Source organism: Macaca fascicularis, chromosome 18 (assembly GCF_037993035.2).
Source record: "Macaca fascicularis isolate 582-1 chromosome 18, T2T-MFA8v1.1".
NCBI classification, from domain to species: Eukaryota; Metazoa; Chordata; class Mammalia; order Primates; family Cercopithecidae; genus Macaca; species Macaca fascicularis.
The window spans coordinates 72194966-72219018 of NC_088392.1; the positions used below are offsets into that span (position 1 = coordinate 72194966).

At 46.2% G+C, this 24053-nt stretch overlaps 1 protein-coding gene and 1 long non-coding RNA gene across 43 annotated transcripts in view; one reads left to right on the top strand and one right to left on the bottom strand.

Moving 5' to 3' along the window:
• Nucleotides 1–24053, bottom strand: part of DLGAP1 (DLG associated protein 1) — a 961867-nt gene that overhangs the window by 110790 nt on the left and 827024 nt on the right. The window lies entirely within an intron of this gene.
• Nucleotides 1–24053, top strand: part of LOC102128257 (uncharacterized) — a 59248-nt gene that overhangs the window by 12051 nt on the left and 23144 nt on the right. For 4 of the 13 annotated variants that reach the window (XR_012427308.1, XR_012427304.1, XR_010582925.2 and 1 more), the window contains exons 2-4: nt 656–786; nt 1347–1442; nt 17303–17500. The exons of 1 other annotated variant lie outside the window; for it this stretch is intronic. This is a non-coding gene — a long non-coding RNA (uncharacterized lncRNA). Of the gene's footprint in view, nt 1–655; nt 787–1346; nt 1443–1925; nt 5924–17302; nt 17501–24053 lie in introns of those variants that run through there. 8 more of the 13 variants (XR_010582927.2, XR_012427302.1, XR_012427305.1 and 5 more) reach the window with 8 other exon arrangements.

A 24053-nucleotide genomic window follows, 5' to 3' on the forward strand; every position in this document is an offset into this window, starting at 1 on the left:
AACTGAGTGCCACTAACAAGTTTGTGTGAAAGAGAATTCATAAAGAAACAGGAGACTTTGAACAAAACACTAAAATCAACAACAACCAAAATGGATTCCTGCCTAGGCAGGTCTGGACTTTAAAAAAAATGGTCTCACTGTGGTTTGCTATTAGATGGAGAGATATTCAGATTTCATTTTTAAAATGAAAGTGAAAGATTAAAGAATTTTGGCATCCTGACCCTTTGTAGAGGCCATTCCTCAGAGGCACAGGGTGCAGACAAAACTATCCTAGAGGTGCCAACCAAAACAAGCTAATGTCTGTCTCATTCCTGAGCCCTGGTGCCTTGACCAGTAACCACGCTCAGGAAGAAAGCTGCAACTTGCCAGGATGAAATTTGGCCCCAGTTCTTACAACCCTTCCCCCCTTCCTTCCCCTGCCAGAATCACACTGAAGAATTCGCTGCTCTCAAAGGCAGACTTTTTCATTACTTCCTTACATTATAGAGTTTGGCCTTAGATAACCAGTTGTATGAGTAGCAAGTCCAACAGAAATACAACAGCAATAATACTTATTTCCTTCCCTAATGTAATATGTTATACTTCATAAGCCACCATATGCATTTGTTGCTTTTCCCCCTTCTACACTGACCAGCAGTTTTGCTTTGTTTGACAGAAAAGTATGGTAAGAAGAAATTGAATTTGAAGTGCTTTCTTACAAAGGAAAAAGAAAATCACTATTATAACTGTATACCAAACTACTACGTATGTGAGGCCCCAACTTTGACTTCACATCGTTATAGCCAGGTGATGGGATATGGGTGATTTTTACTTTACTCTTTGGGCTTCTCTGAATTTTCCTATTTTTTGAAAAAGAATTACTTTTGTAATTATAAAAAAGTACAAATAAGAATTACATACACGGTTATTTCTTCACTGCTATGACATGACTAGATTATAACTTTTTTTTTTTTTTTGAGACAGACTTTGGGTGTTTCACACTCGTTGCCCAGGCTGGAGTGCAGTGGCACGACCTCAGCTCACTGCAGCCTCCACCTCCCGGGTTCAAGTGATTCTCCTGCCTCAGCCACCCTAGCAGCTGGGATTACAGGCGCCTGCCCCCACACTCGGCTCATTTTCTTTTGTAATTTTAGTAGAGAAGGGCTTTCGCCATGCTGGCAAGGCTGGTCTTGAACTCCTGACCTCAGGTGATTGATCCACCCGCCTCGGCCTCCCGAAGTGCTGGGATTACAGGCATGAGCCACCGCGCCCAGCCTAGATTATGAAATTTTAGTGTTACTATATATGTTGCTGTGTAATTTTTGTTTTGAACCTTTTTTATTTTTCTTTTAATTTCTTTGAGACAGGATCTTGTTCTGTTACCCAGGCTCATTGCAACAAGGTGATTTTCCCGCCTCAGCCTCCAGAGTAGCTGGATTACAGGCCTGTGCCACCACACCCAGGTAATATTTTATATTTTTTGTAGAAATGGCGTTTTGCTATGTTGCCCAGGCTGGTCTTGAACTCCTGGGCTCAAGCAATCCACCCTCCTCAGCCTCCCAAAGTACTGGGATTACAGGCATAAGCTACTGCACCCAGCCTTCAGCATTTGTTTTTTGAAGGAAATTTTATGTGATTATTACGTAAAAAAGGAATACTAAAAATCTCCTAACATTGATATCTCTCTGTCTTTAAATTTTAAAAGCTTAAGGAACATGGACCCATACAGTGCAGCCAAATATTAGCCGGTAACTTCTTTATTTTTTTTTGAGATGGAGTCTTGCTCTGTCGCCCAGGCTGGAGTGCAGTGGCGTGATCCTTGGCTCACTGCAAGCTCCGCCTCCTGGGTTCAAGTGATTCTCCTGCCTCAGCCTCCCGAGTAGCTGGGACTATAGGCGCTTGCCACAACACCCGGCTAATGGTTGTTTTTTTTTTTGTATTTTTAGTAGAGACGGGATTTCACTGTGTTAGCCAGGATGGTGTCGATCTCCTGACCTCATGATCCTCCCGCCTCGGCCTCCCAAAGTGCTGGGATTACAGGTGTGAGCCACCTCACCCAGCCAGCCGGTAACTTCTTTACAAATGGGCTGCAGCATATTTTATTACCTTCTCCTGACAATTTCTTATTTGACTATTTATCATTTCCAGAACATACTAGCCTTTTGCATGCCTTTACGCCCGTGGCAAACATTGTTGTTTGCCTCCTCATAACCATTCTCCCTGTCCTGCTTGCTAATGAGACCCCAGTGCTGTTGATCTTTCCACAGCTGTGAGTTTTAGAGGTGGCAAAGCCCCTACCTAGACATGGAGGCTGAATCTTCACCAGTCTACAAGACAAAGAGATGAGAAAGGAGGTCAGATGGGAATGTTCTGGGAAAGTTTACCTCACTATTTAAAGCCACTCAAGTCAGGGACATCCCTTTTATTCCTCTGGACTTTGTCATCTGCAAGGGATGCTGGAACTGTGGCTGCCATAGGGAGACCACAGAAAGTACTGGCCTAAGAAGACGAGTTCAGTCGGGTGTGGTGGCTCGCACCTGTAATCCCAGCACTTTGGGAGACTGAGGTGGGCAGATCACCTGAGGTCGGGAGTTCAAGACCAGTCTGACCAACATGGAGAAACTCCATCTCTACTAAAAATGCAAAATTAGCCGGGTGTGGTGGTGCATTCCTGTAATCCCAGCTACTGGGGATGCTGAGGCAGGAGAATTGCTTGAACCCAGGAGGGGGAGGTTACAGTGAGTGGAGATTGTGCCATTGCACTCCAGCCTGGGCAATGAGAGTGAAACTCCATCTCACCAAAAAAAAAAAAAAAGGATGAGCTCACACTGGGGATGACAGGTGGAAGAAAGGCCAGCTGTCATGAACTTACTGGTTTTGGTAAATTCATTGCCTGCCCTACCTTGGGACTTGGTATTGTTTGAGAAAACAAATTATTTTGCCATCTTGGTCACTTCAATTTTATTTTTAAAATTGTGTTTGCTTTTTGATTTGATTGGCTTGGCACTTATGCAGTGACTTTGTAGATGCTGTCTATGTGTTGGGGCTCAGAATATGATGCCCTAAAATATGGTGACTTGGCAATTGAGAAAACCAAAGGAGCAAGAAGGTCACTCAGTGTGAGATCTGGCCACAACGGAATGCTCTGACCTACCTTTGCCTGAAAGTTGGTCATAAGATGCTCATTCCAGAAGGGTCCTACTCTACACCCAGAGGCAAAGAAGAATCGGAACAGACAGCTCCTGCCCTAACTGGTCCCCAGTTGTTTGTTACCATTAGATAATAAATTTATTCTATTTCAAATCTGAAATACTCTAAAGTCTGAAACTTTCTGTTTTTTTGAGACAGAGTCTCGCTCCGTCACCCAGGCTGGAGTGTAGTGCACGATCTCAGCTCACTGCCACCTCCATCTCCCGGGTTCAATGATCCTCCTGCCTCAGCCTCTCCTGTCTCAGCTTCCCAAGTAGCTGGGAGCACAGGCGTGTGCCACCATGCCCGGCTAATTTTTAGTAGAGACAGGGTTTCACCATGTTGGCCATACTGGTGTCGAATGCCTGACCTCAAGTGGTCTGCCTGCCTCAGCCTCCGAAAGTGCTGGGATTATAGGCGTGAGCCGCTGCACCTGACCTAATCTGTAATACTCTCCCCTGCAGTGTCCTCAGCCTCCCAAGTAGCTGGGACTGCAGGCGTGCACCACCACAACCAGCTAATTTTTAAACATTTTTTTGGTAGAGATTTGGTCTCACTATGTTGCCCAGGCTAGTCTCGAATTCCTGCGCTCAGGTGATTCTCCCACCTTGTTCTCCCAAAGTACTAGGATTCGAGGTGTCATCCACCTCCCTCCCTCAAAAAAATGAAAAACGATGGTATAAAAGTATTAACTGCATGGTCTTTTTTTTTTTTTTGGATTTTTCATATGTATTTTTTTCCTATGGCAGAAGAGTTTTCATAATTTGTATGACTCATGCACATGTGTGCACATTAGTGAAATTTGTATGCCAGCCAGGTGTGGCATAAGCCTGTAGTCTCAGTTACTCAGAGGCTGAGGCGGGAGCATTGCTTGAGTCCAGGAGGTCGAAGCTGCTGTGAGCTATGATCACACCACTGCACTCTACCCTGGGCGATAGAGCAAGACCCTGTCTTAAAAAAAAACAGTGTATGCTTTTTTTTTTTCCTGTTAATTTGCTATCTGTTTGTTTTATAGACTCAAATTATCAAGGCTTCAGGGGAAAAATGTAAACTTCCCTACAGCTCCCTTGATCACCCAGCTTAGAGCAGCCTCACACCCTCCCATCCCAGGCCTCCAGCCCCCTAACTGATTTGAGATGCCTGGAGAAAATAAAATTGCTGCTCCATCTTTTGTAAACTAAAAGTGCTGGGGTAGGGGTGGTGCAAAGTTGTGGCTTGCTCATTCAACCCAGTCCTGACCAGCTCTACCACTGCACCCCCCCCCCCAGCCCTCCACAGCCTTCCAACGGCAGCTGTCTCCAGATTCCCTACATTCTAGTTAGCAGCCTTCACTCTCCCCGTGACCAAGGCCCCACGACGTCTTTCCAAAGCCCCTGCTTGTCATTTCTGTTAACATGCCCCTGCCTCCCACCTCGAAATTACATAGCAGGACCGGCTCCAGCCTTTGCTTCCTTGCACCTTGGAAAATGGCAGAAGGTAAATTACCCCGAGTTTCTCAGGGCTTGTAGGGTGGACCCCTGCCAGTGGTTTCAAACTTTTTCCATACCTTCTCTATCACCCTTCAGTTCAGAAAAGACAAAAAGGAAACCCCAAAGAAAATCAAAACAAAAAAACTTACAAGTCTGTTTCCCTTTGTCTCCATAGTCAGCACTAATGATTTCCAGCTGCGGTGGGGAGCAGGGTGTGGATGGGACCAAGTCCTGTTGCTAAGTTCAAATACTTGAGAATTTAACATCCCAGACCCTCTCCAAGCTCTGCCGCAGGCCCCTCAACTATATTTCCCTAGCTTACCATGGTAACAAGCCAGAGGACTAGCCCTAAGTGTATCCACTTACATTACTAAAGCTCTATCAAGTGAATAAATAATTCCCTCTGCTTTTCATGCCTGAAAGGCGATATTGTATGATGTTTAAGAATATAGCACAGTTCTGTCATCCCAGCTGCTTGGAAGGCTGAGGTGGGATGATTGATTTAGCCCAGGAGTTTGAGTCCAGCCTGGGCAACATAGCAAGATCCCATCTCAAAATATTAAAAAGTAATGTAAGTTTTGGAGGCAGACCTTGATTTAAAAGTGTGTTACCTAGGGAAGGTTGCTGAAGCTCTATAAACATCTGGTTTTTATTGTCTAAAATGAGGATAAGAATGAAAAACTTCCTTATAGGTTGCTGAGAGGCTGAAAGGAAGTAATATATGGGAAATGCTCAGTGTATTAACTCAGGAAATGGCATACAGTAACAACAGCATCAACAGTTCCATAAGGGGAATCCCTTCATTTTGTCCAGGGGGACCCGTGGTCCTTGTGAAAGGTGTGAGAACATCTGAAGCTAACTTCTACACCAACGTGGTCAGATGATGCCATCCCGTATCCATGGCGACCAATATCTCCATTGTCTAGTTTAGTGCCAGGCGGGTGGTGTGCAATGAAACAACGCAATCACAGGCTGCAACTCTGGGGTTCAGTTCATTCGTTAGTGGAACTCCTGTAACACTCAAAATTCTGACTTCATAGGACCTTTGAATTTCAGTTTCAATCATAAAAGAAGTTCTGAAACATTGACCAGTCATCTCATACACGTTTTTTTTTAGTTATTCCCAGATGGTTGCTGATGTAAAAATAAAACAACCAAAACCTTTGTATTAGATATATCTTGAAGTCTATCATAATATTTTAGTCCACTTCCTTTTTTTTTTTTTTTTTGAGATGGAGTTTTTGCTCTTGTCTCCCAGGCTGGAGTGCAATTGCCATCTCGGCTCACTGCAACCTCTGCCTCCTGGGTTCAAGTGATTCTCCTGCCTCAGCCTTCTGAGTAGCTGGGATTACAGGTGCCCGCCACTACGCCCGGCTAATTTTTTTATATTTTTAGCAAAGACGGGGTTTCACCATGTTGGTTAGGCTGGTCTTGAACTCCTGACCACCTGCCTAGGCCTCCCAAAGTGCTGGGATTCCAGGCGTGAGCCACCATGCCTGGCCTTTTAGTCCATCTTCTATTGCTAATGTAAGAGGAATTAGATTAGGAAGTAGGTTTTTGAAGGCAAAATTTCAGCTTACATGAATTGTTGGTAGCACCTCACTTCATAAGTAATATTAGATATAAAATCTTTCTCAGGAAAAAAAAAAGTTAGCATTCTGGAGAAGGGAGTAAAGGAAACAATGGTTTGGCAGGGCGCGGTGGCTCAAGCCTGTAATCCCAGCACTTTGGGAGGCCGAGGCGGGTGGATCACGAGGTCAGGAGATCGAGACTATCCTGGCTAACATGGTCAAACCCCGTCTCTACTAAAAATACAAAAAACTAGCCGGGCGTGGTGGCGGGCGCCTGTAGTCCCAGCTACTTGGGAGGCTGAGGCAGGAGAATGGCGTGAACCCGGGAGGCGGAGCTTGCAGTGAGCCGAGGTCATGCCACTGCACTCCAGCCTGGGAGACACAGCGAGACTCCGTCTCAAAAAAAAAAAAAAAAAAAAGGAAACAATGGTTTAATCTCTTCTGTTTTGTTTTGTTTTGTTTGTTTTTCAGACAGTCTCACTGTTGCCCAGGCTGGAGTGCAGTGGTACAATCATGGCTCACTGCAGCCTCGACCTCCTGGGCTCAAGTGATCCTCCTGCCTCAGCCTCCTGAGTATCTGGGACCATGGGTGCATGCTACCATTCCTGGTTAATTTTTTAATTTTGAATTTTGTAGAGACCGAGTCTCCCTGTGTTGCCCAGGCTGGTCTCGAACTCTTGGGCTCAAACTATCCTCTAACCTCCTCTCAAAGTGTTGGGATTACAGGCATGAGCCTGGCTAGGAAGCAATGTTGACCCACAGTGTCCAGTGCCCAGTACTCTTAGGAAGTATGAGTTTATGAACAATTAATGCCCAGATGAGTTAACAGACCTTGGGTATCAATTGGTTGGTCTGTGTTCAAAGGCAATACAGTTCTATGCTTCATTTTATGACCATCTGTGGAATGGGACAATTAACTATAGGATGGCTGTTACAGTGAACATTAAAGACTTAAATTATGTAAAAGCCCTTTGTAAGTTGCAAAGTGCTATGCATATGCTAGGCAAAGCTGCCGCAGCAGCTACCCAGTAACAATTGTTATTTTATTTTATTTCATTTCATTTTTGAGATGGAGTTTCGATCTTTCGCCCAGGCTGGAGTGAAGTGGCACAATCTTGGCTCACTGCAACCTCCGCCCCTGGGTTCAAGCAATTCCCCTGCCTCAGCCTCCCATGTAGCTGGGATTATAGGTGCCCACCACCATGCCCGGCTAATTTTTGTATTTTTAGTAGAGACAATTTGACCACGTTGACCAGACGGGTCTCGAACTCCTGAGCTCAGGCAATCCGCCTGCCTCAGCTTCCCAAAGTGCTAGGATTACAGGCGTGAGCCACCGCGTCCAGCCAGTTGTCACTTTTTTCTGGCTCCAGCCGAGTAACATTTCCAAACCACAATTCTTCCTGGAGCAGCACAAGTTGTGTTGGCCTTGGCCAATATTGAGCTGGGGCTCCGGGATACTGCCAAGTATTATATACAATTTGCATAAATGTACATTTAGGCTGAATAGAAAGGGAGAAAATGCTATAAAAATTAATATGGGTCAAAAGGAATGGTCTCTAATCATAAATTGCACACTTCCCCTCCCAACTATCCCCAAAACACTCATAATATTTGATATGAAAATACAATGGTGGCAAATAGCTGTATTAAAAAGAAACGATTCTTTCAGTATAGCGTAGGGTGAAGCTGAGTAGATTTTAAGAATTACTGGAGTCCCCAGCACTTTGGGAGGCCGAGGCGGGCAGATCACCTGAGGTCAGGAGTTCGAGACCAGCCTGACCAACATGGAGAAACCCCACCTCTATTAAAAATACAAAAAAAAAAAAAAAAAAAACCCAAAAATTAGCCAGGGTTGGTGGCGCATCCTTGTAACCCCAGTTTCGGGAGGCTGAGGCAGGAGAATTGCCTGAACCCAGGAGGCGGAGGTTACCATGAGCCGAGATAGTGCCACTGCACTCCAGCCTGGAAAACAAGAGTGAAACTCCGTCTCCAAAATAAAGAGAGTTATTGGAGTCAAGCATAATTTGGAGAGGAGACAGAATAATTTATTTTTATTTAATTAATTAATTTATTTTTTTGAGATGGAGTCTTGCTCTGTTGCCCAGGTTGGAGTGCAATGGCACGATCTCAGCTCACCGCAACCTCCGCCTCCTGGGTTCAAGTGATTCTCCTGCCTCAGCCTCCCGAGTAGCTGAGATTATAGGTGCCCGTCACCACGCCTGGCTAATTTTTGTATTTTTTAGTAGAGACAGTGTTTCACCATGTTGGTCAGGTTGGTCTCAAACTCCTGACTTCATGTGATCTGCCAGCCTCGGCCTCCCAAAGTGCTGGAATTACAGGCATGAGCCACTGTGCCCAGCCAACAAAATAATTTTTTAAAGGATGCATAAATAGAGTTGATAATTTTGGTGGTATTTGAGTAAATGAGTAGAAAAGCTGGGACTGGAAGGAGTAATGTTACCACACAGTTGGTGCTGGTTGGGGAGCCTCTATTTTCTTGACTAGAAACTCACTTCTACAGAGAAAGAGCACAGATGCCTGTTAACAAATAGGCTTCAGGATGACCCTGTTTGAATTTCCAGCAGGGAGGAAAACTGGGTCACAAGGAGATAATCTCAGGGGTTGCTGGAGGATTGGCCTTGGACACGCCCAGGTGAGGAGAGAAAACACGCAAGGCAGATGCTGACAGCAGAGAGGGCACTGAGGCACGTCTGGGCAGTAGGAAAAGTGAGCCGATGGAGATGGGGGAAGCCAAGAAACAGGCATTTTTTCATTGCTTTGTCTGAAGCAGTGAGCCCTGCGCACACTCGTGCAGTAGCTAAAATTTCTCAAGTCTATCTCTGTAGGCAACTGGAGACACACTGACAGCCCGTTTCCCCCCACTGGCTCCAGCCCAAATTAACTCACTCTCTCATTCCCTGAGACACTTGTTCTTTGAGAGGTAAAAATTTAGCTAAAACTATTCTCTTATTTTATGTGGGGAGGGGGCATTTTAAAAGGGATTTTTGCAAACATTTCTTCCCTCAAGGGTGATAAATGTGTATTTTAAAAGGGAGGTTTCTGTAAAGTTGGCCTTAACTGCAAGGGGTATCTGAAGTGGGGAGTTTCTGGCCATAGTGCAGCTAAGACCTTTCCGTGGCTCTCAAACCATAATGAAGCCCAGGAAGGAAAAATGCAATTGTATACTTTGCCTGTCACAGGCATAGAATTCTGCTGAGTAATGTGTACATGGGATTATTATTCCATGTTACATATTTGGAGGTGGAGCTAAAGTTGAGAGGCTGGTAACCAGCCCTTGGGAGACTGCATTTTCCAAAGATGGCTGCAACAGTATCTTCCATCTGACATGTCCTTCTAGAACAGGTGTTCACTAACTTTTTCTGTTAAAAGCCATCCAGCACGTATTTTAGGATGTGTATATCATTCGCTGTCTGACCTGACTGCTCTGTCACTGTGGCACAGCCCTGGGCAACGTGTACATGTACAGGCTTGTTTGTGTTTGAGAGCTGAGCCCATTCGGTGGTCTGAGGGCGACAGTTTGCCAATCTGTGCTCTAGAACTTTGCTGGTTCCCTTTAAGAGGTAGAGTCTAGGCCAGGTGCAGTGGCTCACACCTATAATCCCAGCACTTTGGGAGGCTGATGTGGGTGGATCCCTTGAGCCCAGGAGTTTGAGACCAGCCTAGGAAACATGGTGAAAACGCCATCTCTACAAAAACAAAAAACAAAAATTAGCCTGGTGTGGTGGCGTGCACCTGTAGTCCCAGCTACTCCAGAGGCTAAGGTGGGAGGATCACTTGAGCCCAGAAGGTCAAGGCTGCAGTGAGCCATGATTGTGCCACTTTACAGCAGTCTGGGCAGCAGAGGGAGACCCTGTCTCAAAAAAACAAAAAGAAACAAACAGGAAAAAAAAAAAAAAAAAAGAGGTGGACTAATTCCCTTTTCCTTGAATCTGAGAGGTTTGTGATTTGCCTATAATTAAGACAATTGGAAGGAAGTGACACTGCATGACCTCTGAGGCTAGATCAGAACAGGTGATGTAACTTTTACCAGTCAGCACAGAAGCAGCCCAGTTGTCCTGAGGCTGCCATGCTGTAAGGAAGCCCAAGTGAGTCCATGTGAAAGATGACCTGAAAAGCCTTGAAACTATAGGAGAGGCTCAGCCAGCCCCACTTGCTCCAGCTCTCACCTGGAGAGACTGCAAGCTCAGGAAAGACGCTGAGCCAGAACTACCCTGCTCTCTCCAAATTCCTGACCCCCAGAGACTGAGAAGTGATGAGATGATTGCTTTAAGACATTAAGTTTTAGGGGTGATCTGTTCCATAGAAAGAAACAGAACATTTTCCCCAAACCAGTGAGTGGTAGAGATGGGATTCAAACCGAGGCTGGTCTGAGCCCAATCACCTGATCTTTCTATTAAAAATAAATAACAAATATTGCTGGCCTACACCTGTAATCCCAGCACGCTGGGAGGCTGAGGCAGGCAGATCACTTGAGGTAGGAAGTTCGAGACTAGCCTGGCCAACATGGTGAAACCCCATCTCTAAGTAAAAATACAAAAAATTAGCTGGGCATGGTGGCGGGCACCTATAATCCCAGCTACTCAGGAGGCTGAGGCAGGAGAATCGCTTGAACCCAGGAGGCGGAGGTTGCAGTGAGCCGAGATCACACCATTGCACTTCAGCCTGGGCAACAAGAGTGAAACTCGGTCTCAAAAAAAAAAAAAAAAAATTGCTAAAAAATGCTGACACAGAGACACTAAGTGAGCACACGCTGTTGGAAAAATGGTGCTGATAGACTTGCTCCATGCATGGTTGCCACAAACCCTTGATTTGTGAAAAACACATCTGCAAGGCCTAAGAAAAGTACAATTGCCAGGCACGTGGCTCACACCTGTAATCCCAGCACTTTAGAAGGCCAAGGTGGATGGATCACCTGAGGTCAGGAGTTCGAGACCAGCCTGGGCAACATGGTGAAAACCCGTCACTACTAAAAATACAAAAAAATTAGCTGGGCGTGGTGGCAGGCGCCAGTAATCCCAGCTACTCAGGTGATCGAGGTAGGAGAATTGCTTGAACCCGGGAGGTGGAGGTTGCAGTGAGCCAAGATCGCGCCACTGCACTCCAGCCTGGGTGACAAGAGCAAAACTTCGTCTCAAAAAGAAAAAAAAAGAAGGAAAAATGCCATTAACAATGTGTGCCTGTATTTAAACCTATATTGGCTAGTGAGTTTGACCAGAGTCTAGCAAAGGTTTATCAAGGAAAAATGTCAGAGAATTCAGATCCTGTAAGTCAAAGACACAACCCGTTCCCGGAAGGACTTTGCAACAGTAATTACTCTAACAAGTTACAATTCGCAGAGTCTGGCCTTTAAGAGGCTTTGAAGAGAGAGGAACCCATGAATCAAGAATAAGATAAGGCTATTTGGTTTGTTTCAACTTGCGGGCTGTTTGACTTCCCTATCAAAGCCATGCCTTGAGAGTGAAATCATTTCTATCAAACAGCCTTTTCAAAGAACATCTGACACAAACACTGACTGGCTGCTCCTTTATTTCCACTGTGTCCAGGGTGTGTGTGGACTTGGTGGAATTTAGGGGACTAGCTGTGAATCGTGCATCAAATAAATAACCTGCAGGGAGTTGGCACTGGTGACTGCTAGCCATAAATGATGCTGTTTGCTTACACAGACTAAGCCTGGGGTTTGGAGGCTTCTTTGACCTTTTCTGCATTTTTCCCAACCCTAACCCAACATAGCTATGAAAAGGCAGTTCTGGGCCTGGTGGGGTGGCTCACGCCTGTAATCCCAGCACTTTGGGAGGCCGAGGCAGGCGGATCACAAGGTCAGGAGTTCGAGACCAGCCTGACCAACATGGTGAAACCCTGACTCTACTGAAAATACAAAAATTAGGCAAGTGTGGTGGTGTGCGCCTGTAATCCCAGCTATTCAGGAGGCTGAGGCAAGAGAAGCGCTTGAACCCGGGAGGTAGAGGTTGCAGAGAGCGGAGATCGCGCCACAGCACTCCAGCCCTGGCGACAGAGCGAGACTCTGTCTCAAAAAAAAAAAAAAAAGTGTGCCCCATAACCCAGAACTGCCTGTTTTTGTTTGTTTGCTGGGATTACAGGTGTGAGTCACCATGCCCGGCCCCCAGAGCGCACTTTTAAAGTTAACAGCTTGGACTCCCTTTCCCAGCATTCATCCTCGTTGGGCCTAGTCCACCTGTTACACCAGGGAAAAACTGAGTGATCTTTCTTTACCTCCCAGGGTCTTAGCCCAATGTTATGGGCCACTTGTGTCCTCCCACCCCCGAACAAATGCATATGTTGAAGTCCTAACTCTCAGAATGTAACTCTCTTGAGAGATAGGGTCTTTAAAGAGATGATTAAGTTAGTTGGGTCATTAGGGTCATAATCCAATGAGTGGCATCCTTCTCAGAAGAGAGACAGCAGGACCTATGTGCATAGACCAAGTGAGGACAGAGAGAGGCCAGTCACCTGCAAGCCAAGGAGAGAGGCCTCAGAAGAAACCACCTTGCTGATACCTTGATCTCAGGCTTCCAGCTTCTAGAACTGTGAGGAAATAAGCTTCTGTTGTTTAAGGCACCCCGTCTATGGTACTTTGTTATGGCAGGCCTAGCTGACTAACACACCCACAGACAGAGAATTCACAGCCTTAAGGCTGGGACTTCAGAAAAGTTCCAACGGTAATAAGCAGAAATTTCAACACACAAGAGTCTAGCCTTTTAGTGCAGTTTCTCTTTCTGCATCTTTCCCAGGTGTCCCGCAGGCAGGATCGTAAGGCAGTGCTGGGGGCTGGGCAGGCACTGCTGCCCTGCAAGTCTAGTGGAGACACTAAGGTCTCTTGACTCAAAAGGGAGGAGACCAGGGTTCCAGTCCTAGAAAGTCCAGAAAGTAGCAGGTAGACTGAGTAGGTGTTTGGGGCACGGTCAAGAGGCCCACACGGATGCATGTCACTAACTCCTTCCCTCTTCTAGCTGCCCTAGTCCTTCCTTCCCCGCTCCTCTTCAGGCTCTTTGACTTTTCCCACCAGCCCCTCCTGCGACCAGGTAAATCAGAAGAAGGGGAAAATTTGACTTTACCTTCTGACTTAGCATCATGCAAATGCAAATCCTGATGCTCTTTTAGTTTTTTCCTTGTTTTCATTTTTGTGGGAGATACGGGATGGAAGGATATTTGCTGGAGTTGGTTTTTTTTTTGTTTTTTTTTTGTTTGTTTTTTTTTTTTTGAGATGAGGTCTTCCTATGTTGCCCAGGCTTAAGTGCAATGGCTACTCACAGACCCCATCATTGCACACTACAGCCTTGACCTCCTAGGCTCAAGGAATCCTTCCACCTCAGCCTCCTGAGTAGCTGGAACTACAGGTGCATGGCACCATGCCTGGCCACCTGCTGGAGTTTAAGCATGTGGTAGGATGGGTAGATGGTCCCTAAAGACACCCATCTCCTAATCTTTGAAATCTGTGGATATGCTACCTTCTAGGGAAAAAAAGGACTTGGCAGATGTTAGTAAGCATCTTAAAATGTAAAAGTTGTCCTGGATTACCTGAATGGGCCCAATGTCATCGTGAGGTCCTTATAAGAGGGGGACAGGAGGGTTAGAGACAAAGACAATAATGCGATGATGGGAGCAGAAGTGTGTGTGTGCAAGAGAGGAGCAGAGGGGTTGAAGATGCACCTCTGCTGCTGGCTTTGCAGATAGAGGAAGGGGCTGCAAGCCAAGGAACACAGGCAGCCTCTAGAAGCCTGAAAAGGACATGGATTCTCCCCTATACCCTCCACAAGGAAAAGCAGCCCTGCTGACCCATTTCTGACTTCTGACCAGAACAGTGAGATGATCTGTGCTGTGTAATGCCACTCCGCTTGTGAGTGTAACTGATGACAGCAGCAACAGGAAAGCATACAGGCTGCAAGGATGAAAATCCTCGAGAACAACTGCTATCCCATTTTATTATTATTATTGTTACTACTATTATTATTTTGAGATGGAGTTTTACTCTTGTCACTCAGGCTGGAGTGCAATGGCACGATCTCAGCTCACTGCAACCTCTGCCTTCTGGGTTCAAGTGATTCTCCTGCCTCAGCCTCCTGAGCAGCTGGGATTACAGGTGCCCACTACCACGCCCGGCTGATTTTTGTATTTTTAGTAGAGACGGGGTTTCACCACGTTGGCCAGGCTGGTCTAGGACTCCTGACCTCAGGTGATCCACCCACCTTGACCTCCCAAAGTGTTGGGATTATAGGCGTGAGCCACCAAGTCGGGCCTGGTATCACATTTAAACAGGCAGTGATGTGTGACCAGAAATTATACATATTTCTAGAGCTTTCACTCTTCAAACAATAGTTCCCAAAGGGTAGTCTCCCACCAGTGGTGTCAGCACCTGGGAACACGTGGGTCAAATTCTCAGGCCCCATCCAGGATTATTGGGTCAGAAACTCCGGAGGCGGGGCCAGCACCCTGTGTTTGAACAGGTCCTTCTGGTAATTCTGAGGCATGCTAAGGTTCACCTTAAAGATAAGTGACCTGGGGCTGAGTTCAGTGGTTCACACCTGTAGTCCCAGCACTTTGGGAGGCTGCTAATAATAGCTATGATTACTATGCCCGCCCTGGTATTATCTTCCAGGCTTCACATATAGGGATCCTATACAAGAGTTCACCCGCACAAGAGATTCAGTCCATCTTAGGTTCTGCTAATGACCTCCCCTCCTGAGGTTCATCAAAGCTGAAGCAGGAAGATTGCTTGAGGTCAGGAGTTTGAGACCAGTCTGAGCAACATAGTGAGACCTTGTCTGTTAAATCAAGTTTAGCCTAATGTGGCCTCCTTACATAAAGTTCAACTTAGAGGTTTCTCTGTACATAGTGAACTATATACAACCTAAATGGAGGTATAAACCCACTGTAACCTACTCTTGTGCCAATCAGAGTGTTTTGGCCAATCAAAGAGGGCTAACTGTTCAAACCGTGTTCAAATAAGGCAAACGCCAAGCTGTAGCCAATCCAATTGTCTCTATACCTCACTTCTGTTTTCTATGTTACTTTCCTTTTTCTGTCTATAGATCTTCCACTGTGTGGCTGCCCTGGAGTCTCTCTGAGCTACTCTGGCTTGGGAGGCTGCCTGATTGGCAAAGCATTCTTTGCTCAATTAAACTGTGTTAAACTTAATTTGGCTAAGGTTTTTCTTTCAACACGTCTCTGCAAAAACTGAAAATAAAAAAAATTAGCTGGGCATGGTGGCATACCTGTAATCCCAGCTAGTAGGGAGGCTGAGGTGTAAGGATTGCTTGAGTTCAGGAGGTTGAGGCTGCAGTGAGCCGTGATTAAACCACTGCACTCCAGTTTGGGTGACAGAGTGAGACCCTGTCTCTACAAAATAAATACAGAAGTTAAAAGTGACCTGGGCTGCTTTTTTGCCAACAGAGGGTACCTGTGGATCCTCTGATGTGCGTATGGGTAGTATATGTGTATATTGGCTGTGTGTGTTCCCACTCACTCTACAATTAAGCTGGTTCTTTCTTTTTTTTTTTTGAGATGGAGTCTCGCTCTGTTGTCCAGGCTGGAGTGCAGTGGTGTGATCTCAGCTCACTTGCAAACTCATTAGTCTCGATCTCCTGACCTTGCGATCCGCCTGCCTCGGCCTCCCCAAGTGCTGGGATTACAGGCGTGAGCCACCGCGCCCGGCCTAAACTGATTATTTCACGATTCATGGTTGGCTTGGGATCCGGGAATGATGGGGAAAGTTATTCTCTCAAAGACTGGCTCTGCCCCCTGGGGAATGTGGGAGAAGGAAGAGTCCGGAATTCGGCTTCCAAGTCCAGGCTGAGAGCCATGTGCTGCCACACCGCTGTCCAGCCTGGGGCAAGCAGAAGGCGGCTATTTTCTTTCATCTTTCCCCAATTTCTTGCTTGCCAGAGGCAATCCTAACTTGGCTAGTGGAAAGATACTCACTTTTGAAAACATGAGTGAGGTCTGCCCTTCCAGCCACAGCCTGGAGTTTGAAATTACACATTTCATTGATTTCTTTTTTTTTTTGAGACAGAGTCTCACTCTGTTGCCCAGGCTGGAGTGCAGTGGCGCACTCTTAACTCACTGCAACCTCCGCCTCCCAGGTTCAAGTGATTCTTGAGCCTCAGCTTCCCGAATAGATGGGATTACAGGCATGTGCCACCACGCCCAGCTAATTTTTGTATTTTTAATAGAGAAGGGGTTTCACCAGGTTGGCCAGGCTGATCTCGAACTCCTGACCTCAAATGATCCACCTGTCTCTGCCTCCCAAAGTGCTGGGATTACAGGCATGAGCCACCAGCCTGGCCTGATTTCAGTACTGGATGGCCTCATGTCAGCTGGGTGATCTTGTGTGCTGCCTCTCTGGGTCCCCATGTCCTCATTGGTACAATGGGCTTGCTAAAAGCATTGCTTTAAGAGAGTTGTTGAAAGGATCACATGAGATAATCAAGGAAAAAGTCTTAGATCAGGGTCTTAGATCAGGGCCTGGAACAAAATAAATGTTTAATACTATTGTTATTAATGCAATTAATTGTAGTTAATGATATGTCATAATTAATAGCTATGATTATTTCCACAAGCCCTGACATTATCTTGGATTTCCAGGCTTCACATGTGTAAGAGGTCCTATACACAAATTCACCTACACAAGGGATTCAGTCCATCTTAGGTTCTACTAATGACAGCTCTTCCCGAAGTTCTCCAAGGCTGTGTGAAAAGGAAAAGCCAGCCAGGTGCAGTGGCTCACGCCTGTAATCCCAGCACTTTGGGAGGCTGAGGCAGGCAGATCACCTGAGGTCAGGAGTTCGAGACCAACCTGGCCAATATGTCTCTACTAAAAATACAAAAATTAGCTGGGAGTGGTGAAGCATGCCTGTAATCCCAGTTACTCAGGAGGCTGAGGCAGGAGAATCGCTTGAACCCGGGAGGCGGAGCTTTCAGTGAGCGGAGATCACACTACTGCACCCCAGCCTGGGTGACAGAGCGAGACTCCGTCTCAAAAAAAAAAAAAAAAAGTAAACGCCCCCCTAGAAAATGCTTTTCCCGTTGCTTCCCTACTAATGGGCCTTTTTGCAGCAGGGTAGCCTCCAGCCTTAGGATGTGGCCAGTCCCGGTGCGGATGCCTGTTTCCCCTCCTGCCTGCACTCCTCGGACCGGTTCAGTGGGATCTGGTACTTTTCCTCCCTCCTCGCACTGGGCTTCCACATCATCCCGACAGCTGCCGACACATTCCACCGCTCCAGCAGCGGAAGTAAGGCACATTTAGGCCCTTTCTGGGTGAGTGACAGCATTTGAGATGAGATTAATCAAATGCCAGTGTTAGGGGAAAGCAGCCTTTCCCTGAGTCACCTCTGCTCCACCTTTCTCATGACACAGAGCATGAGCCTGTCCAACAGTTGGCCTGTGCGTCAACCTCTGGCCAGGAGACAGCGGGCGTCTGTGACCTGGGCGTGAACCGTCAGTTTGTGCACACAGGTCTGACACGGCTGCTGGGCGAGCCTGCGTGCCCCGGCCCCGCGGTCCGTTGACTGTACCGCTGAGCACAGGCGGGGATGTGTGCCTGTCGCCCTGGGCCTCTGTCCCCTGACGGCAGATGAGGTATTCTTCCAGCTCACCACTGATGTTGCAGGGTGTTTCCTCACCTACCACATGACGACTGAATGAAAGCATTCCAGGAAACCGAAAGGGCTGGGCAGGCCTCTGGAATTTCAAAGCCGACAGCCTGGCCCTGCTGGCAGCTCATTTCTGCCGTGTCATTTTCTCTGAACTGTAGGAGCCGTTTTGTAGCAAACTTATCACCCGAATCCCACAAATGTTAAGCATTACCCTTCTTAGGAAGGAAAAGCCTCCTTACTTTTCCCCATTGCAAGATTAATTTTTTAAGATTCAAGACATCCCCAAAAGTCATGATAAAGAATAGGGAAAACAGACTGAGCATACTCATCCCCTTTTAAATTCAAATTTATTTTGTTTTTTTCTGCTTAACTACAGGGAAGGTTTGATCATATCACATCTGAGCTAGGCCATATGCATCCAAGGGAAATTTCCAGAGCAAGCTAATAATCTAAACTCCGCCGGGGGCGGTGGCTCACGCCTGTAATCCCAGCACTTTGGGAGGCCGAGGCAGGCGGATCACGAGGTCAGGAGATCGAGACCATCCTGGCTAACACGGTGAAACCCCGTCTCTACTAAAAAATACAAAAAACTAGCTGGGCGTGGTGGTGGGCGCCTGTAGTCCCAGTTACTCCGAGGCTGAGGCGGGAGAATGGCGTGAACCTAGGAGGCGGAGCTTGCAGTGAGCTGAGATTGCGCCACTGCACTGCAGCCTGGGCAACAGAGCGAGACTCCGTCTCGAAAAAAAAAAATAAAAAAAAAGAAATAATCTAAACTCCAAGAAATAGACCACTAAGACCCACCCAAGTAGTACTCACTGAATGCTCCTCCCGCCTCTCATAAGAACCAAAAATAGTGGCCTCCCACAGATGCTCCCAGAAGCAAAGTCTACCTACCACACACAGAATATGCAGAAGGGGAAAAACCCAAGCCATAGGTCCCTAAACGCCTGAGTCGTGACTCAGGGAGCCTGTCCTCCACCCCTGCCAAGTATAAGAAATGATTTCTACCGACCCACTTCTCTAAGGAGATGGTCCCTCATTCCTCTCTCCCGAGCCGGCTTCACAGTCCCCTTCATCGAAACGAAGCCCTAGTCATTGTATGCCTAGTGATGTTACGACTGCCAAATTCTATGACTATTTGGAAAGTTGTATCAGGTATGGATACATTCCACCTATTTGCTTTGGTGGCCAAGATCTCTTTGCAGTTGCACGGCAGTTTCTGTCCTCCCACCCTGTGTCAGGTTGTGTGTGTGTTTGCGGGGGCTGGGAAGGTAATGGAGGGAAGGAGGGACCTTCTCAAGTGAATCACCTTGCAGTGGAGCTGCTTCCTGTGTGTGTGAAGTTCTTCAAAGAGGCACCACTCACACAATGCCCCAAACAGAAAACAATCATAGGCGAAATTAGCAAATTGTTTTCTAGAAGATTAGATGTCGGACAACTTCAAGCATTCACAATAGAAAACAACTTGTTTTAAGGCAGTTAAACCCAAAGCATGCCTTTTTTGGGGTTTTGTTTACGAATATGTTGTAATCTAAGAAGAGTAATGTTTTTACAGAAAAATTAGACCTTTATGATTGCAATCTAAGTGAGAGACAAGTAGGCCTACTTTTCTTAGAGATTAGTACATCATGTTAGTTCAGAAAGCATTTGTAAAAGGAAAAAAAAAAAAAGGAAATCATAAATGTCAATTTCATCTTAACACAGTGCAACTATCACTGTTCTCAACCTGAGTTCTTAATTTCTGGCACATCACAAATTCCTGGAACTACCACTGTTGAGCTAACCTCCCCTGACCCAGGCAGTTGAATCGTTTTTTCAAAGGATATGATCAAATCTCTGTTCACGCATGCCTACATGTATTCGTTTTCCAAAAGCATAAATTAATTCCGAGGGACGGAAAGTAGATTTGTGGTTGCCTAGGTTTGTGGGAGATGAAAATGGCCGTGGCTGGGAGCCATGGCTCACACCTGTAATCCCAGCATTTTAGGAGGCTGAGACAGAAGGATCATTTCAGCAGAGGAATTCAAGACCAGCCTGGACAACATAGGGAGACCCATCTCTACAAAATAAAAAAATTAGGCCGGGCGCGGTGGCTCACGCCTGTAATCCCAGCACTTTGGGAGGCCGAGGCGGGCGGATCACAAGGTCAGGAGATCGAGACCACGGTGAAACCCCGTTTCTACTAAAAATACAAAAAATTAGCCGGGCGCGGTGGCGGGCGCCTGTAGTCCCAGCTACTCAGGAGACTGAGGCAGGAGAATGGCGTGAACCCGGGAGGCGGAGCTTGCAGTGAGCCGAGATTGCGCCACTGCACTCCAGCCTGGGCGACAGAGCGATACTCTGTCTCAAAAAAAAAAAAAAAAAAAATTAGCCCAGCGTGGTGGCACATGCCTGTGGTGCCAGCTACTTGGGGGGCTGAGGTGGGAGGATCACTTTAGCCTGAGGATCACTTTAGCCTCAATTTCTCATTGAGGCTACAATGAGAAATGATTGTGCCAGTGCACTCCAGCCTGGGCTACAGAGTGAGACCCAGTCTCAAAAAATAAAAAAAGATCAGGAATGGTGGCTCACATCTGTAGTCCTAGCACTTTGGGAGGCCGAGGTAGGAGGATTCCTTAAACACAGGAATTTAAGACAAGCCTGGGCAACATGGCGAAACCCAGTCTCTACAAAAAATACAAAAATTAGCTGGACATGGTGATGGGTGTCTGTAGTCCCAGGTACTTGGGAGGCTGAGGTGGGAGGATCATTTGAGTCTGGGAGGTCAAGGCTTCAGTGAGCTGAGATCACGCCACTGCACTTCACCCTGCTGGGTGACAGAGCAAGACCCTGTCAAAAAAATAAAAGAGCAAAGCAAAGAAGGCTGGATATAGTAGCTCATGGCTATAATCCCAGTACTATGGGAGGTGGAGGTGGGCGGAACACTTGAGGTCAGTAGTTCGAGACCAGCCTGCCCAACATGGAAAAATCTTGTCTCTACTAAAAATACAAAAATTAGCCAGGCGTGGTGGTGTGCACCTGGAATCCCAGCTACTCAGGAGGCTGAGGTAGGAGAATCGTTTGAACCCGGGAGGGCGGAGGTTGCAGTGAACTGAGATCACGCCACTATACTCCAGCCTGGGCAATAGAGCGAGACTCCGTCTCACAAAAAAAAAAGAAAAGAAAATATTTGAAGCTAAGACTGTGGTGATGGTTGTACAACTCTGTGAGCACACGAAAAAAAAATCGCTGAATTGTACACTTGAAACAGGTGGATTGTATGACATATGAGTCATATTTCAATAAGATCATTAACAATGTACCTGAAAGAATTACATGGTCTTATGAAAGTACTGCTAATATTTTATTAGTGCTAGTAATTTTTTTTTTTTTTAATAGAGATGAGGGTTCACTATGTTGCCCAGAGTGGTCTTGAACTCCTGAGCTTAAGTGATCCTCCTGCCTTGGCCTCCCAAAGTGCTAAGATTACAGGAGTGAGCCACCACACCTGGCCTAGTGCTAGTAATTTTTTGTCAGTTGTTTCTGGTGTGTGATTACTAATATAGTGCTCTTGAGAAGAACAGATTGGAGAAGTTTATAGGCTTCTGAGCTCAGGGAAGGCACTGACCGAGTCCCAGGCAGGCAAATGCAGTGAGTGAATTTGTTCAGTCCAGCGTGTTGTCTGTTTCCTTCGTACAGATCCGTGAGGTAGAGGAATTATATATATATATATATATATATATATTTGCTTTCTTATCCCCCATCTTTCCTGTTCTTCTCCCACACTCCACAGTCCTACATGCTATCCGGATGCTTCTCCAACGGGTGGGCGTGTCAGAATCTTGAGGAGGAAGAAAGTGAAGAGCAGATAGTTTTTGTAATTTGAAAAAACATATAGTAGTTTGTCTTGTAATATAATATTTACTTGAGGGGCATTCCTTCTTTCTCTGCTATATATATATATTTTAGAGATGGGGTCTTCCTCTGTTGCCCAGGCTGTAGTGCAGTGATGTGAGCATATCTCATTGCAACCTCAAACTCCTAAGCTCAAGTGGCCCTCCTGCCTTAACCTCTCAAGTAACTGGAACTGCCTGTCTAATTAATCCCTCTGCTATTTCCTTCCTCCCTCCCTCCCTCCTTTCTTTCTTTTCTTTCCTTTCTTTGCTTTCTTCTTCCTTCCTCCCTCCCTCCCTCCCTCTCTCTCTCTCTTTCTTTCTTGTCTCACTCTGTCGTCAAGGCTGGAGTGCAATGGGACGATCTTGGCTCACTGCAAACTCCCACCTCCCGGGTTCCAGTCATTGTCCTGCCACAGTCTCCTGAGTAGCTGGGATTACAGGCGCTCACCACACCCAGCTAATTTTTGTATTTTTAGTAGAGACGGGCTTTCACCATGTTGCCCAGGCTGGTCTCCAACTCCTGACCTCAAGTGGTCCACCGCCTTGGCCTCCCAAAGTGGTGGGATTACAGGCGTGAGCCATTGTGCCTGGCCTTCTGTTAATATTCTTTTTTTTTTTTTTTTTGAGACAGAATCTCACTCTGTTGCCTAGGCTGGAAAGTGCAGTGGTGTGATCTTGGCTCGCTGCATCTTCTGCCTCCCGGGTTCAAGCCATTCTCCTGCCTCAGCCTCCTGAGTAGCTGGGATTACAGGCATATGCCATCATGCCCGGCTACTTTTTATTTATTTATTTATTTATTTATTTATTTATTTATTTATTTATTGAGTAGAGATGGGGTTTCACCATGTTGGTCAGGCTAGCCTCAAACTCCTGACCTAGGTGATCTGCCCATCTTGGCCTCCCAAAGTGTTGGAATTACAGGCGTGAGCCACCATGCCTGGCTGACTTTTTTTATATGATTTTAGGAGTTAGCCTAGAAATTTTAATCCACATATTTAACTTACTAATATCTAGACTTAATCAATACCCTTAACCTCTTCTTAGAAAATACAAGGTACTTAAAACACTTTAACTCCCGACTTTTACTGGGTTATATGTATTTTTTTTTTTTTTTTTGAGACGGAGTCTCGCTCTGTTGCCCAGGCTGGAGTGCAGTGGCTGGATCTCGGCTCACTGCAAGCTCCGCCTCCCGGGTTTACGCCATTCTCCTGCCTCAGCCTCCCGAGTAGCTGGGACTACAGGCGCCCGCCACCTCACCCGGCTAGTTTTTTGTATTTTTTAGTAGAGACGGGGTTTCACTGGGTTAGCCAGGATGGTCTCGATCTGCTGACCTCGTGATCCGCCTGTCTCGGCCTCCCAAAGTGCTGGGATTACAGGCTTGAGCCACTGCGCCCGGCCGGTTATATGTATTTTTAATTCTGTCTTTTAAAAAAATATTCTGGACAGTTGTGGTGGCTCATGTCTGTAATCTTAGCACTTTGGGAAGCTGAGGCAGGAGGATCACTTGAGCTCAGGAGTTCAAGACCAGCCTGGGCAACATAGTGAGACCCTGACTCTACAAATAGTAAAAATATTAGCTGGGCATGGTAGCGTGTGCCTGTAGTCCTAGCTCCTCCAGAGGCTGAGGCGGGAGAATTGGTTGAGCCTGAGAGGTAGGGACTGCAGTGAGCCGTGATTGTGCCGCTGTACTCCAGCCTGGGCAACAAGGCAAGATCCTGTCTCAAATAAGTAAATAAATTAAATTAAATAATTCACAAGATGTTATTTTTTATTTGTATTTTATTTTTTCAAGACGAGGTCTTGCTCTGTGGAGTACAAGTGGCATGATCTTAGTTCATTGCAACCTCGGCCTTCCAGGCTCAAGGGATCATCTTACCTCAGCCTTCTGAGTAGCTGGGACCACATGTGTGTATCACCACACCTAATTTTTTTATTTTTTGTAGAGGCAGGGTCTCACTATGTTGCCCAAGCTGGCCTCCAACTCCTGGCTCAAGTGATCCTCCCACCTTGGCTTCCCCAAGAGATGGGGTTACAGGCATGAGCCACTGTGCCTGGCCTCACAAGATGTTGTTATCTTTGTTTTACACTATCAATGCCCATGCGTCTTTACCTAATTATTAACCACTGTATTGCTGTTCATTCTTCCTGCATCTCAGATCTTCCATCAGGGATCATTTTTCTTCTACATAAAATAAATCATTTGTAATTTCCTTTAGCAGTGGTCTGTAGTCTTCATTTGAGGGTGTCTTTATTTTGTCTTCATTCTGGAAAAATATTTTTTCTTTTCTTTTCTTCTTCTTCTTTTTTTTTTTTTTTTTGAGATGGAATTTTGCTCTTGTT